This window comes from Schistocerca nitens, chromosome 7 (assembly GCF_023898315.1).
Source record: "Schistocerca nitens isolate TAMUIC-IGC-003100 chromosome 7, iqSchNite1.1, whole genome shotgun sequence".
Classification (NCBI taxonomy): Eukaryota; Metazoa; Arthropoda; class Insecta; order Orthoptera; family Acrididae; genus Schistocerca; species Schistocerca nitens.
Genome location: NC_064620.1, coordinates 75,923,902 through 75,936,208, shown reverse-complemented (window position 1 = coordinate 75,936,208; position 12,307 = coordinate 75,923,902).

Genomic DNA, 12,307 nt, shown 5'->3' with positions numbered 1-12,307 from the left:
TATTCAAATCTGACAAATTTCGTTAGCATAGTAGAAAAAAAGGACCATGTGTTCGTTACATATTACATATGGTTCTTGCTACAATAGAACAGGATTCAAGATATGACTAACCAAAGTTAACGAAATCTAAGCTTACTTAAACTGATTTCCAAAAAACTCATTATTCTTAGATACTACAGAAAACACAATTATAGAAAGTCCTACGTACATTTGGCACGAAAGCGATGGTTTTGCAGAATTAAAATAAAATTGGAAACTGATCAGAATTAAATGAAATATACAGGGTGAGTCACCTAACATTACCGCTGGATATATTTCGTAAACCATATCAAATACTGACGAATCGATTCCACAGACCGAACGTGAGGAGAGGGGGTAGTGTAATTGGTTAATGCAAACCATAAAAAAATGCACGGAAGTATGTTTTTTAACACAAACCTACGTTTTTTTAAATAGAACCCCGTTAGTTTTGTTAGCCCATCTGAACATATAAACAAATACGTAATCAGTGCCGTTTGTTGTATTGTAAAATGTTAATTACATCCGGAGATATTGTAACCTAAAGTTGACGCTTGAGTACCACACCTCCGCTGTTCGATAGTGTGTATCGGAGAGCACCGAATTACGTATGGATCCAAAAGGAACGGTGATGGACCTTAGGTACAGAAGAGACTGTACAACACATTACGTCCACATGCTAACACATTTTTATTGGTCTTTTTCACTGATGCACATGTACATTACCATGAGGGGTGAGGTACACGTACACACGTGGTTTCCGTTTTCAATTACGGAGTGGAATAGAGTGTGTCCCGACATGTCAGGCCAATAGATGTTCAATGTGGTGGCCATCATTTGCTGCACACAATTGCAATCTCTGGCGCAATGAATGTCGTACACGCCGCAGTACATCTGGTGTAATGTCGCCGCAGGCTGCCACAATAAGTTGTTTCATATCCTCTGGGGTTGTAGGCACATGACGGTACACATTCTCCTTTATCGTACCCCACAGAAAGAAGTCCAGAGGTGTAAGATAAGGAGAACGGGCTGGCCAATTTATGCGTCCTCCACGTCCTACGAAACGTCCGTTGAACATCCTGTCAAGGGTCAGCCTAGTGTTAATTTCGGAATGTGCAGGTGCACCATCATGCTGATACCACATACGTCGACGCGTTTCCAGTGGGACACACTCTATTCCACTTCGTAATTGAAAACGGAAACCACGTGTGTACGTTTACCTCGCCCCTCATGGTAATGTACATGTGCGTCAGTGAAAAAGACCAATAAAAAGGTGTTAGCATATGGACGTAATGAGCTGTTCCAGTCCCTTCTGTACCTAAGATCCATCACCGTTCCCTTTGGATCCCTACGTAATTCTGTGCTCTCCGATACACACGATCGAACAGCGGAGGAGTGGTACTCAAGCGTCAACTTTAGGTTACAATATCTCCGGATGTAATTAACATTTTACAATGCAACAAACGGCATTGATTACTAATTTGTTTATATGTTCAGATGTGCTAACAAAACTAACGGGGTTCCATTTAAAAAAACGTAGGTTTGTGTTAAAAAACATACCTCCGTGCATTTTTTTATGGTTTGTATTAACCAGTTACACTAGCCCCTCTCCTCACGTTCGGTCTGTGGAATCGATTCGTCAGTATTTGATATGGTTTACGAAATATATCCAGCGGTAACGTTAGGTGACTCACCCTGTATATCACTTCCGTTACCAATTAAAATAATAATCATACGTCGTGAGAGATAAATTCCACCGCCTTCAGTTAGGTGAAACCAAACGCCTCAGAGACTCTAGCCACCGTGTTGTAAGCAAATCAATGAAATTAGTAATATTTTGGCTTACGGGACGTTGAACACTGAACGTGGTTCAGTGTGCGATGTCAACCTTAAATTAATTATCAAAATTGATATCGATGACGAAAAATAAGAAGGGATGTAAAAACCAAGTGTGAGGTCACCCGCGCATTGCAGTCCCAGCTGTGACGACGCCTGTGGCACTCACCGTCCCTGCAAACAGCCGCTCCCTCGGCACACAGCACAGTAAGTGTCCCAGGGACCAGTGTGTCCCTCGGCAGTGACCACACCGTACGCCGCCAGCTACTCACGGGGCCGGCATAATGGACATGGCCAAGAGGTTGGCACAGAACTGCTACATCAACTGCAGACCGAGCGAGATGGCCCAGTGGTTAGCATACTGGACTCGCATTCGGGAGGACGACGGTCCAATCGCCGGCCGGAGTGGCCGAGCGGTTCTAGGCGCTTCAGTCTGGAAACGCGCGACCGCTACGGTCGTAGGTTCGAACCTGCCTCGGGCATAGACGTGTGTGATGCCCTTAGGTTAGTTAGGTTTAATTAGTTCTAAGTTCTACGGGACTGATGACCTCCGCTGTTAAGTCCCATAGTGCTCAGAGCCATTTGAACCATTTTGACGGTTCAATCCGCGTCCGGCCATCCTGATTTAGGTTTTCCGTGATTTCCCTAAATCGATGGGATGGTTCCTTTGAAAGGGCGCGGCGGACTTCCTTTCTCGTCCTTCCCTAATCCGATGAGATCGATGACCCCGCTGTTTGGTCTCTTCCCCCAAACAAACCAACCAATCAACTGCAGAGGTAAACTATCCCCTGGGGCAACCACCAGCACTCTTTGACCAGTTCCTGAATACTACATGATGACGGTAAAGTGCGAGTAGGAATTTTAAGTGGAGTGCACGAGCGTTTCGTCCATTATTCGATCCTTTCATTGTGTTTGGAGCTCAGCTTTTCATGACAGTGAAACATGGACTGTAGGAAACAGAAAAATAAACCTGTCGAAGCGTTTCAGATTTGGTTCTATATAAGGATGTTGAAATTTCGGTGGACTGATAATCAGGATGTTCTCCGCAGAATCAGCGATGGAAGGAATATGTGTAAAACATTGACATTTAGAAGGGATGAAATGATGGACAAGTGTTAAGATATCAAAGAACGACTCGCGTAATAGTTGAGGGAGCTGTAGGGGGAGATAGAGATTGGAATACATAGATAACTGAGGACGCTGGTTGCGAATGCTACTCTGCGGTGAAGAGTTCGGCACTGGAGAGAGATTCGTGGCGGGCCGCATTAAACCATTGAGAAGTCTGATGGCTCAGAAGGAAAAAATATTAACGGAACTTTGCAGGTTGAGATCTTTTAGGCTCTGAGGTAGATCGTCGAGTCATTTGCATGAGCGATATAGGAACATCAACCGTCAGGTCCCACACTCAGCTGGCTGTCGTGCAACTTACGGAACAAGTGGTAACGAGATGGAGAATGTGTCAAGAATAGAAGGTGCAGATGATATGACAGCAGGACCGATTGGAAATTGTTGAAGGATGCTGAATGTTCGAAGGTACGTAGCCAAAAAAAATGGTTCAAATGGCTCTGAGCACTATGGGACTCAACTGCTGCGGTCATCAGTCCCCTAGAACTTAGAACTACTTAAACCTAACTAACCTAAGGACATCACACACATCCATGCCCGAGGCAGGATTCGAACCTGCGACCGCAGCAGTCGCACGGTTCCGGACTGCGCGCCTAGAACCGCGAGACCACCGCGGCCGGCGGTACGTAGCAATAATACCGTAGTAAACCCTGTAGTGGGCGGCTACAGCTGTGGAAATACATCTTGAGTCTGCGCGGACTGGCTGCGCGGTTTGAGGCGCCATGTCACGGACTGCGCGGCCCCTCCCGCTGGAGGTTCGTGTCCACCCTCGGGCATGGGTTTGTGTGTTGTTCTCAGCATAAGTTAGTTTTTAAATTAGTGCGAGTAGTGTGTAAGTCTAGGGACCGATGACACACACACACACACACACAATACATCTTGAGTGAGGAACAGCAACAGTTGGTAAATGAACCTTTATTAAATATGCGTAGTTCTGTACTTAAGCTGACTAGGTCGCATAAAATGTCATACAGCAGGTGGAAAATTACTTTATTGATCACGAAGGATTATTTCCATCTTCAAAACCCAAGTGCAAAGGCAGCAAGGTGTCGTGTCACCTCATGTTACGTACACAACTGGTTACGCTCTTGTCCTTGTGCTACCTTTGAATTAATGTGAAATGTAAACAAAATAAATCTTAGTAAGAAAATTTAATTTCTAATATGTCTTTCGCACTTTTGAAGGTAAAGAGAGTTTTGCTCTTGATTTCTTATTTCGCTGCGAAAATTTAATGTCAGATTCAGAAAATTACTGAGAAAGAAGAGCAAACAGTTTTTCTCTAAGCCCAACAAAGGACATTTATGTAAACACAACGGCTTCTCTAGGAACAAAAGAATGGGATCCACAGTGTTGACAGCCCTTACCTGTGACAGTATTAAAATTACAAATAATGCAAAACTCCCCTCCACCATAAAATTAATTCATGTTTACTCAAGGAAATGAGAGCTAAGTAAACATTCCAAACATCATATTCGGTCATTTCAAATGGAAATGAGTAGCATTTAATTATTTTTAACTCTTACAGATTTTTAGTGTAGACCATAATTTCAGTTTCTAAAAGAATCTAGTAGTTTAAGACGATATTATGATCATGAAACACATGTAACTAAAATTTTATTTAATAGTGTAAGCAAATGACTTTGTTTAATTTGGAATTCCTGTGTGAAGTCATCAATGTTTTCAAGTTCTATTGTCATTGCACATAGAACTTTACATGACAAGGTATATTACCAAATACATTGATGAATTTTGGTAGTACACCTTACTAAGAGGACATGGCTTCAATAATGGCTGTCATTACTGCTGAAAATAGCTACTGAGAGTCTTTATCGCTTAAAAAACATGTCAATACCTTCAATTTTTTCTCACTTATTGCCAAATCAGAATTGTTAAAAATTGTAGTGGAAGTTGCACTTATTTAGTAATCGTATGGTTAACGAAACAGCATGTCCAATTGGACGGGAGATCTTGTGCTAAACTGTCGCAAGATACAGGTGTTCGTCGGAACGCTATAATTGCTGGCTTTTCCGCGCGCTGTTGGAGAGTCGAATAATAGAGATTTAATGAGAAGGTGGTTCGATGAAAGCTCTCTGTCACTTAAGTGTGATTTGCAGAGTAGCCACGTAGATGCAGATGTAAGGGACTGAAGTCGTATTGTCTGTTTTAAATGCATTAGACTCGCACTCAGTTCTATTCATATTTGTGTTGAGCTTTTAAACTGCTATTGTAATATCGTAAAAATAAAGTGGGGTCAATCTGATATTTGTTTCTTTCAATCTCTGTGAGATGAAGGCCGAAAACTTTTCTATAATTTGGGTAACACTTTTGCGACCAAAATTACTGCAGACTTTATGGAAGTTGGAGGTACTGTAGATTCAACACAGTTGGTGTTACATATTCCCTGCATACTGTCGGGTGGAACAGCGAGCAACACAATCAGAAAAAATATTTGCTCTAGTCTGTTTTCGTGCATTCATTTTGTCTAATGATTAACTGTCCGAGTACAAAGTACCGTCGTCAGGCCATCCCTAGTAGATGTGTGGCCTGATGATGGTACTTGGTAATGGTCTGACGAAATAACAGTGCAACTATGTATTAAAGTAAATATTTTATTACAAATAAGTTACCACTGTATCCCTCACCACTGGATATTCTTAAAGCAGATGCAGGAGGAATGACCACTAGATGTCACAATCTGTGAACCCACAAGTGAGTAGGGGAGTAATGTGCTGTCAAATGTTCAAATGTGTGTGAAATCTTATGGGATTTAACTGCTAAGGTCATCAGTCCCTAAGCTTACACACTCCTTAACCTAAATTATCCTAAGGACAAACACACACAGCCATGCCCGAGGGAGGACTCGAACCTCCGACGGGACCAGCCGCACAGTCCATGACTGCGGCGCTTTAGACCGCTCGGCTACTCCCGCGCGGCAATGTGTTGTCAATATAGAAACATTGACAGTAATGAAATGGGCATACCTAAAAGAGCAATAACAGAAGTTGGAAGGAAAACCATAGGTACAAAGAAGGTAAGTGCTAGCAATCCATGGGTAACAAAAGAAATACTTCAGCTAATCGATGAAAGAAGGAAATACAAAAATGTTCAGGGAAATTAAGGAATACATGAATACATGTCACTGAGTAATGGAATACATGGGAAACGCGGGGGAAACCAACACGAAATGGCTTCTTGAAATAAGTGAAGAAATCGAAAAAGGAATGATTGTCAGAAGAACTGACTCAGCATACAGAAAAGTTAGAACAACCTTCCGTGAAATTCAAAGCAAGAGTGGTAACATTAAGAGTGAAATGGAAACTCCACTGTCAAATGCAGAGGAGAGAGCGTGGAGGTGGGAAGAGTGCATTGAAGCCCGCTATGAGAGGGAAGACTTGTCTGGTGACATGATACAAGAAGAAACAGGAGTCGATATAGAAGACAGAGGGGATCCAGTAGTAGAATCATAATTTAAAAGAGCATTGGAAGACTTAAAATAAGGCGGAAGGGATAGATAATATTCCATCAGAATTTCTAAACTAATTGGGGCAAGTGGCCACAAAACCAGTGTTCACGTTGGTGTCTAGAATGTATGAGTCTGGCGATGTATCATCTTACTTTCGGAAAAATATCATCCACACAATTTCGAAGAATGCAAGAGCTGACAAGTGCGAGAATTATCGCGCAGCAAGATTAACAGTTAATGCATTCAAGTTGCTGGCAAGAATGATATACAGAAGAATGGAAAAGATAAATGAGGATGTGTTACATTACTATCAGTTTGGCTTTAGGAAACGTAAAGGCACAAGAGAGGCAATTCTGACGTTGCGGTTGATAATGGAAGCCAAACTAAAGAAAAATCAAAGACGGTCATAGGATTTGTCCACCAGGAAAAAGCGTTCGACTCTGTCAAATAGTGCAAGATGTTCGCAGGTCTGAAGAAAATAGGAGTAAGTTATCCACATCTACATGACTACTCTGCAATTCACATTTAAGTGCTTGGCAGAGGGTTCATCGAACCACAATCATACTATCTCTCTACCATTCCACTCCCGAACAGCGCGCGGGAAAAACGAACACCTAAACCTTTCTGTTCGAGCTCTGATTTGTCTTATTTTATTTTGATGATCATTCCTACCTATGTAGGTTGGGCTCAACAAAATATTTTCGCATTCGGAAAAGAAAGTTGGTGACTGAAATTTCGTAAATAGATCTCGCCGCGACGAAAAACGTCTTTGCTTTAATGATTTCCATCCCAACTCGCGTATCATATCTGCCACACTCTCTCCCCTATTACGTGATAATACAAAACGAGCTGCCCTTTTTTGCACCCTTTCGATGTCCTCCGTCAATCCCACCTGGTAACGATCCCACACCGCGCAGCAATATTCTAACAGAGGACGAACGAGTGTAGTGTAAGCTGTCTCTTTAGTGGACTTGTTGCATCCTCTAAGTGTCCTGCCAATGAAATGCAACCTTTGGACAGAACAACGCGCACAAGAGCCAACAGGAAATAATAAAAATGGAAGACCAATAACGAAATGCACATATTAAGAAGGGTGTAAGACACGAATGTAGTCTTTAGCCCATGCTGATCTGTACATCGAAGAAAATGACGGAAATAAAAAAAGGTTCAAGAGTGGCATTAATATTCAAGGGGAAAGGGTATCAGTGATAATATTCGCTGATAACATTGCTATCCTCAGTGAAAGTGAAGAAGAATTACAGGATCTGCTGAATGGAATGAACAGTCTAACGAGTATAGGATATGGACTGAGAGCAAATCGAAGAAAGACGAAATTAATAAGAAGTAGCAGAAATGGGAACAGCGAGAATCTTATCATCAGAGTTGTGGATCACGAAGTAGATGAAGTTAAGGAATTCTGCTACCTAACGAGCAAAATAATTCAGGGCGGAGACGGAGCAAGGAGTACATGAAAAGCAGAGTACGATTGGCAAAAAAATCGTTCCTGGCCAAGAGAATTCTACTAGCATCAAACATAGGCCTTCATCTGCGAAAGAGATTTCTGAGAAAGCATCTTTGGAGCACAGCATTGCATATTAGTGAAACATGGACTTTGGGAAAACCAGACAGACGAATGTTGAAAATTAGGTAGACTGGTAAGGTAACGAATGAGGAGGCTCTCCTCATAATCGGGGAAAAAGGAACATACAGAAAACACTGGCAAGAAGTGAGGGGACAAGATGACAGGACATCTGTTAAGACATCACGGACTAACTTCCTTGGCACTAGAGGGAGCTTTAGAGGATAACAACTGCAGATGAAAACAGAGACTGGCGTTCATCCAGCAAATAATTTAGAATGAAATTTTCACTCTGCAGCGGAGTGTGCGCTAATATGAAACATCCTGGCGGATTAAAACTGTGTGCTGGACCGAGACTCGGCACACAGGAATTCGTCAGACAGAAGACTGATGACTCAAAAAAAAAAAAAAAAAAAAAAAAAAAAAGGAATACAGCAAAACTGGTCGGTCGGGAGCGGTCTGTCACTTCGAACGTGGACTAATCACTGGATGTCACCTGAGTAAGAAATTCATCGGTTCTAAAGCTGCCAAAGTTCGACTGTTGGTGAGGGGGTTGTGAAGTGAAAAAGCAAGGGTTTAACCACAGCTAATTCAAGACCAGGCAGACCTCATGTTCTGAAGCACAGAGACAGTCAAGTATTGTCGCGAATGTTTGTAAAAACAATCGCATGAAATCGGCGGAAGGAATTACTCGTGAGTTCCAGAATGTTAGCAGCAGTCCTGCTAGCACAATAACTGAGCGTGTTGAGTTAAAAAGAATGGGGTGCAGAAGACGAGCAGGTCCTCGTAAGCCACACGTTTCTGTACAGCGCCATTGTCAGGCACATTTGTAACATCTGTATTTCAAGTCATTTTCAAATCACTCTTAATTATACACTCCTGGAAATTGAAATAAGAACACCGTGAATTCATTGTCCCAGGAAGGGGAAACTTCATTGACACATTCCTGGGGTCAGATACATCACATTATCACACTGACAGAACCACAGGCACATAGACACAGGCAACAGAGCATGCACAATGTCGGCACTAGTACAGTGTATATCCACCTTTCGCAGCAATGCAGGCTGCTATTCTCCCATGGAGACGATCGTACAGATGCTGGATGTAGTCCTGTGGAACGGCTTGCCATGCCATTTCCACCTGGCGCCTCAGTTGGACCAGCGTTCGTGCTGGACGTGCAGACCGCGTGAAACGACGCTTCATCCAGTCCCAAACATGCTCAATGGGGGACAGATCCGGAGATCTTGCTGGCCAGGGTAGTTGACTTACACCTTCTAGAGCACGTTGGGTGGCACGGGATACATGCGGACGTGCATTGACCTGTTGGAACAGCAAGTTCCCTTGCCGGTCTAGGAATGGTAGAACGATGGGTTCGATGACGGTTTGGATGTACCGTGCTCTATTCAGTGTCCCTTCGACGATCACCAGTGGTGTATGGCCAGTGTAGGAGATCGCTCCCCACACCATGATGCCGGGTGTTGGCCCTGTGTGCCTCGGTCGTACGCAGTCCTGATTGTGGCGCTCACCTGCACGGCGCCAAACACGCATACGACCATCATTGGCACCAAGGCAGAAGCGACTCTCATCGCTGAAGACGACACGTCTCCATTCGTCCCTCCATTCACGCCTGTCGCGACACCACTGGAGGCGGGCTGCACGATGTTGGGGCGTGAGCGGAAGACGGCCTAACGGTGTGCGGGACCGTAGCCCAGCTTCATGGAGACGGTTGCGAATGGTCCTCGCCGATACCCCAGGAGCGACAGTGTCCCTAATTTGCTGGGAAGTGGCGGTGCGGTCCCCTACGGCACTGCGTAGGATCCTACGGTCTTGGCGTGCCTCCGTGCGTCGCTGCGGTCCGGTCCCAGGTCGACAGGCACGTGCACCTTCCGCCGACCACTGGCGACAACATCGATGTACTGTGGAGACCTCACGCCCCACGTGTTGAGCAATTCGGCGGTACGTCCACCCGGCCTCCCGCATGCCCACTATACGCCCTCGCTCAAAGTCCGTCAACTGCACATACGGTTCACGTCCACGCTGTCGCGGCATGCTACCAGTGTTAAAGACTGCGATGGAGCTCCGTATGCCACGGCAAACTGGCTGACACTGACGGCGGCGGTGCACAAATGCTGCGCAGCTAGCGCCATTCGACGGCCAACACCGCGGTTCCTGGTGTGTCCGCTGTGCCGTGCGTGTGATCATTGCTTGTACAGCCCTCTCGCAGTGTCCGGAGCAAGTATGGTGGGTCTGACACACCGGTGTCAATGTGTTCTTTTTTCCATATCCAGGAGTGTAAGTTGAAGGTACATAGTAGCCAAGTACTTGTAGTAAAGAATGATTTGAAAATGACATGAAATACAGATGTTACAAATGTGCCTGACAATGGCGCTTAGTAGAAATTGGCTAATCGTACGATTAAATGGTGGTGGTGGTAAGTTCCTATGGGGCCAACCTGCTGAGGTCTTCGGTCCTTAGACTTACACGCTACTTAATCTGACTTCAACTAACTTACGCTTAGGACAACACGCACATCCACGCCCGAGGGAGGACTCGACCCTCAGACGGGGGTAGCCAGGCGAACCGTGCCAATTCGCCTCATACCGCGCTGCTACCCCGCGCGGCCACGATTAAATAAACATCGCTTTACAGCCCACTACTTACCATGTTTTCGTTCATTAAGCATCTGGAGGCTGTGGACCCACACAAATACAAAATGTTAAACACATTTCTGTAGTCATTTCTAAGCGAAGCTCGAGGTGGTGTGAAGAGATACGTCACTGGACAGTGGATGACTGGCATCGAGTGGTTTAGAATGGTGAAAAGTTACGCTACACAATCCCATGGAAGGGTTTGGGTTTGGCGAATTCCTGGGGAATGTTGTCTGCCATCCACCACCTGTATCCCCCCATCGGAGGTTCGAGTCCTCCATCGGCCATCGGGCCTGGGTGTGTGTGTTGTCCTTGGCGTAAGTTAGTTTAAGTTAGATTGAGTAGTTCTTAAGCCTAGGTATCGATGACCTTAGCAGTTTGGTCCCATAGGACTTACCACACATTTCCAATTTTATCCATCACGTGTAGTGTCAACAGTGAAGTACAAAGGAGACGGTGTTACGATGTGATGTTGTTTTATTGGTTAGAAAACGCTAAATGTGGAAGGATATGAATACATTTTGTAGCATTGTGTACTGCGTGCAGTAGAGAAACAGTTCAGAGGCAATGATTGTATCAGTGTAACAATGCACGATACCATAAAGCAGCATCTATGAGGTAATCATTTGTGGATAACACATGCCAACGATAGAAAACTTTTTTGTTGATACCTTATTCTTATGATTTTTAGGGCGGGAAATCCAAAAATGATACTTAATAAACTGTATCACCCACTATTTCTTCGCATTTCGCAGTTAAATTTATTAAATTAAGAGATTTTTAAAAGAATTTAACAGCTTTTATACAGTTAAAATAATTTAAAAAGGTGTAATGAATGTAGATGACATTGGTAGCACTGCTGAAAAACATTTGCTGGCAAAAAAAGGCAATCCTGTTTTGTGTTAACAGATGGTGTTTTGTTTACTGTCAACCTAACCTCACTTTCCCGTTTCATGTACATGTGCACAGTACAATGTCTAATCGTGGTTGTAAAAACTCTGCTGACAATTTTTGTTATATTTGTGGTGAATTGCGATAAAAAAAACACCAAGAAACCATTGCAGACTTTGTGAAAAAGGTTTATCTGTCATACTTTGGATCTAAACTTGGTGATCAAGATAAATCTTGGGCGCCACATAAGGTACGTTATGTGTGTGTTGAAGATCTGAGAAAATGGTCCAAAAAGGAGAAAAAAGCCGTTAGACTTGCTGTTCCTATGATATTGAGGGAGCCAAGAAATCGTTCCAATGATTGCTACTTTTGCAGTGTTGATATTACTGGTCATAATTCGAAAACCAAGAAGGTAATAGGCTACCCTAACCTTCCATCCGCCATCCGACCAGTAGGGTACAGTGTAGATTTGCCGGTTCCTGAACCACAAGATGATTTAAATTCTGTTCCAACAGAAGTATTTTCTGATGTACAGTCTGATTTAGATGAGCCAGATAATGATGAATTCCATGGTAATACAGAAAGTCTAGAGCCCAAATTGTTTACTCAGACCGAGCTTAACGATTTGGTTAGGGATGTGGGCTTAACGAAAGAAAAAGCTGAGTTGCTTGGCTCTAGATTAAAAGAAAAGAACTTGTTGGCAATTAGAACCAGCATATATATGTATAGAAAGAGATAACACCA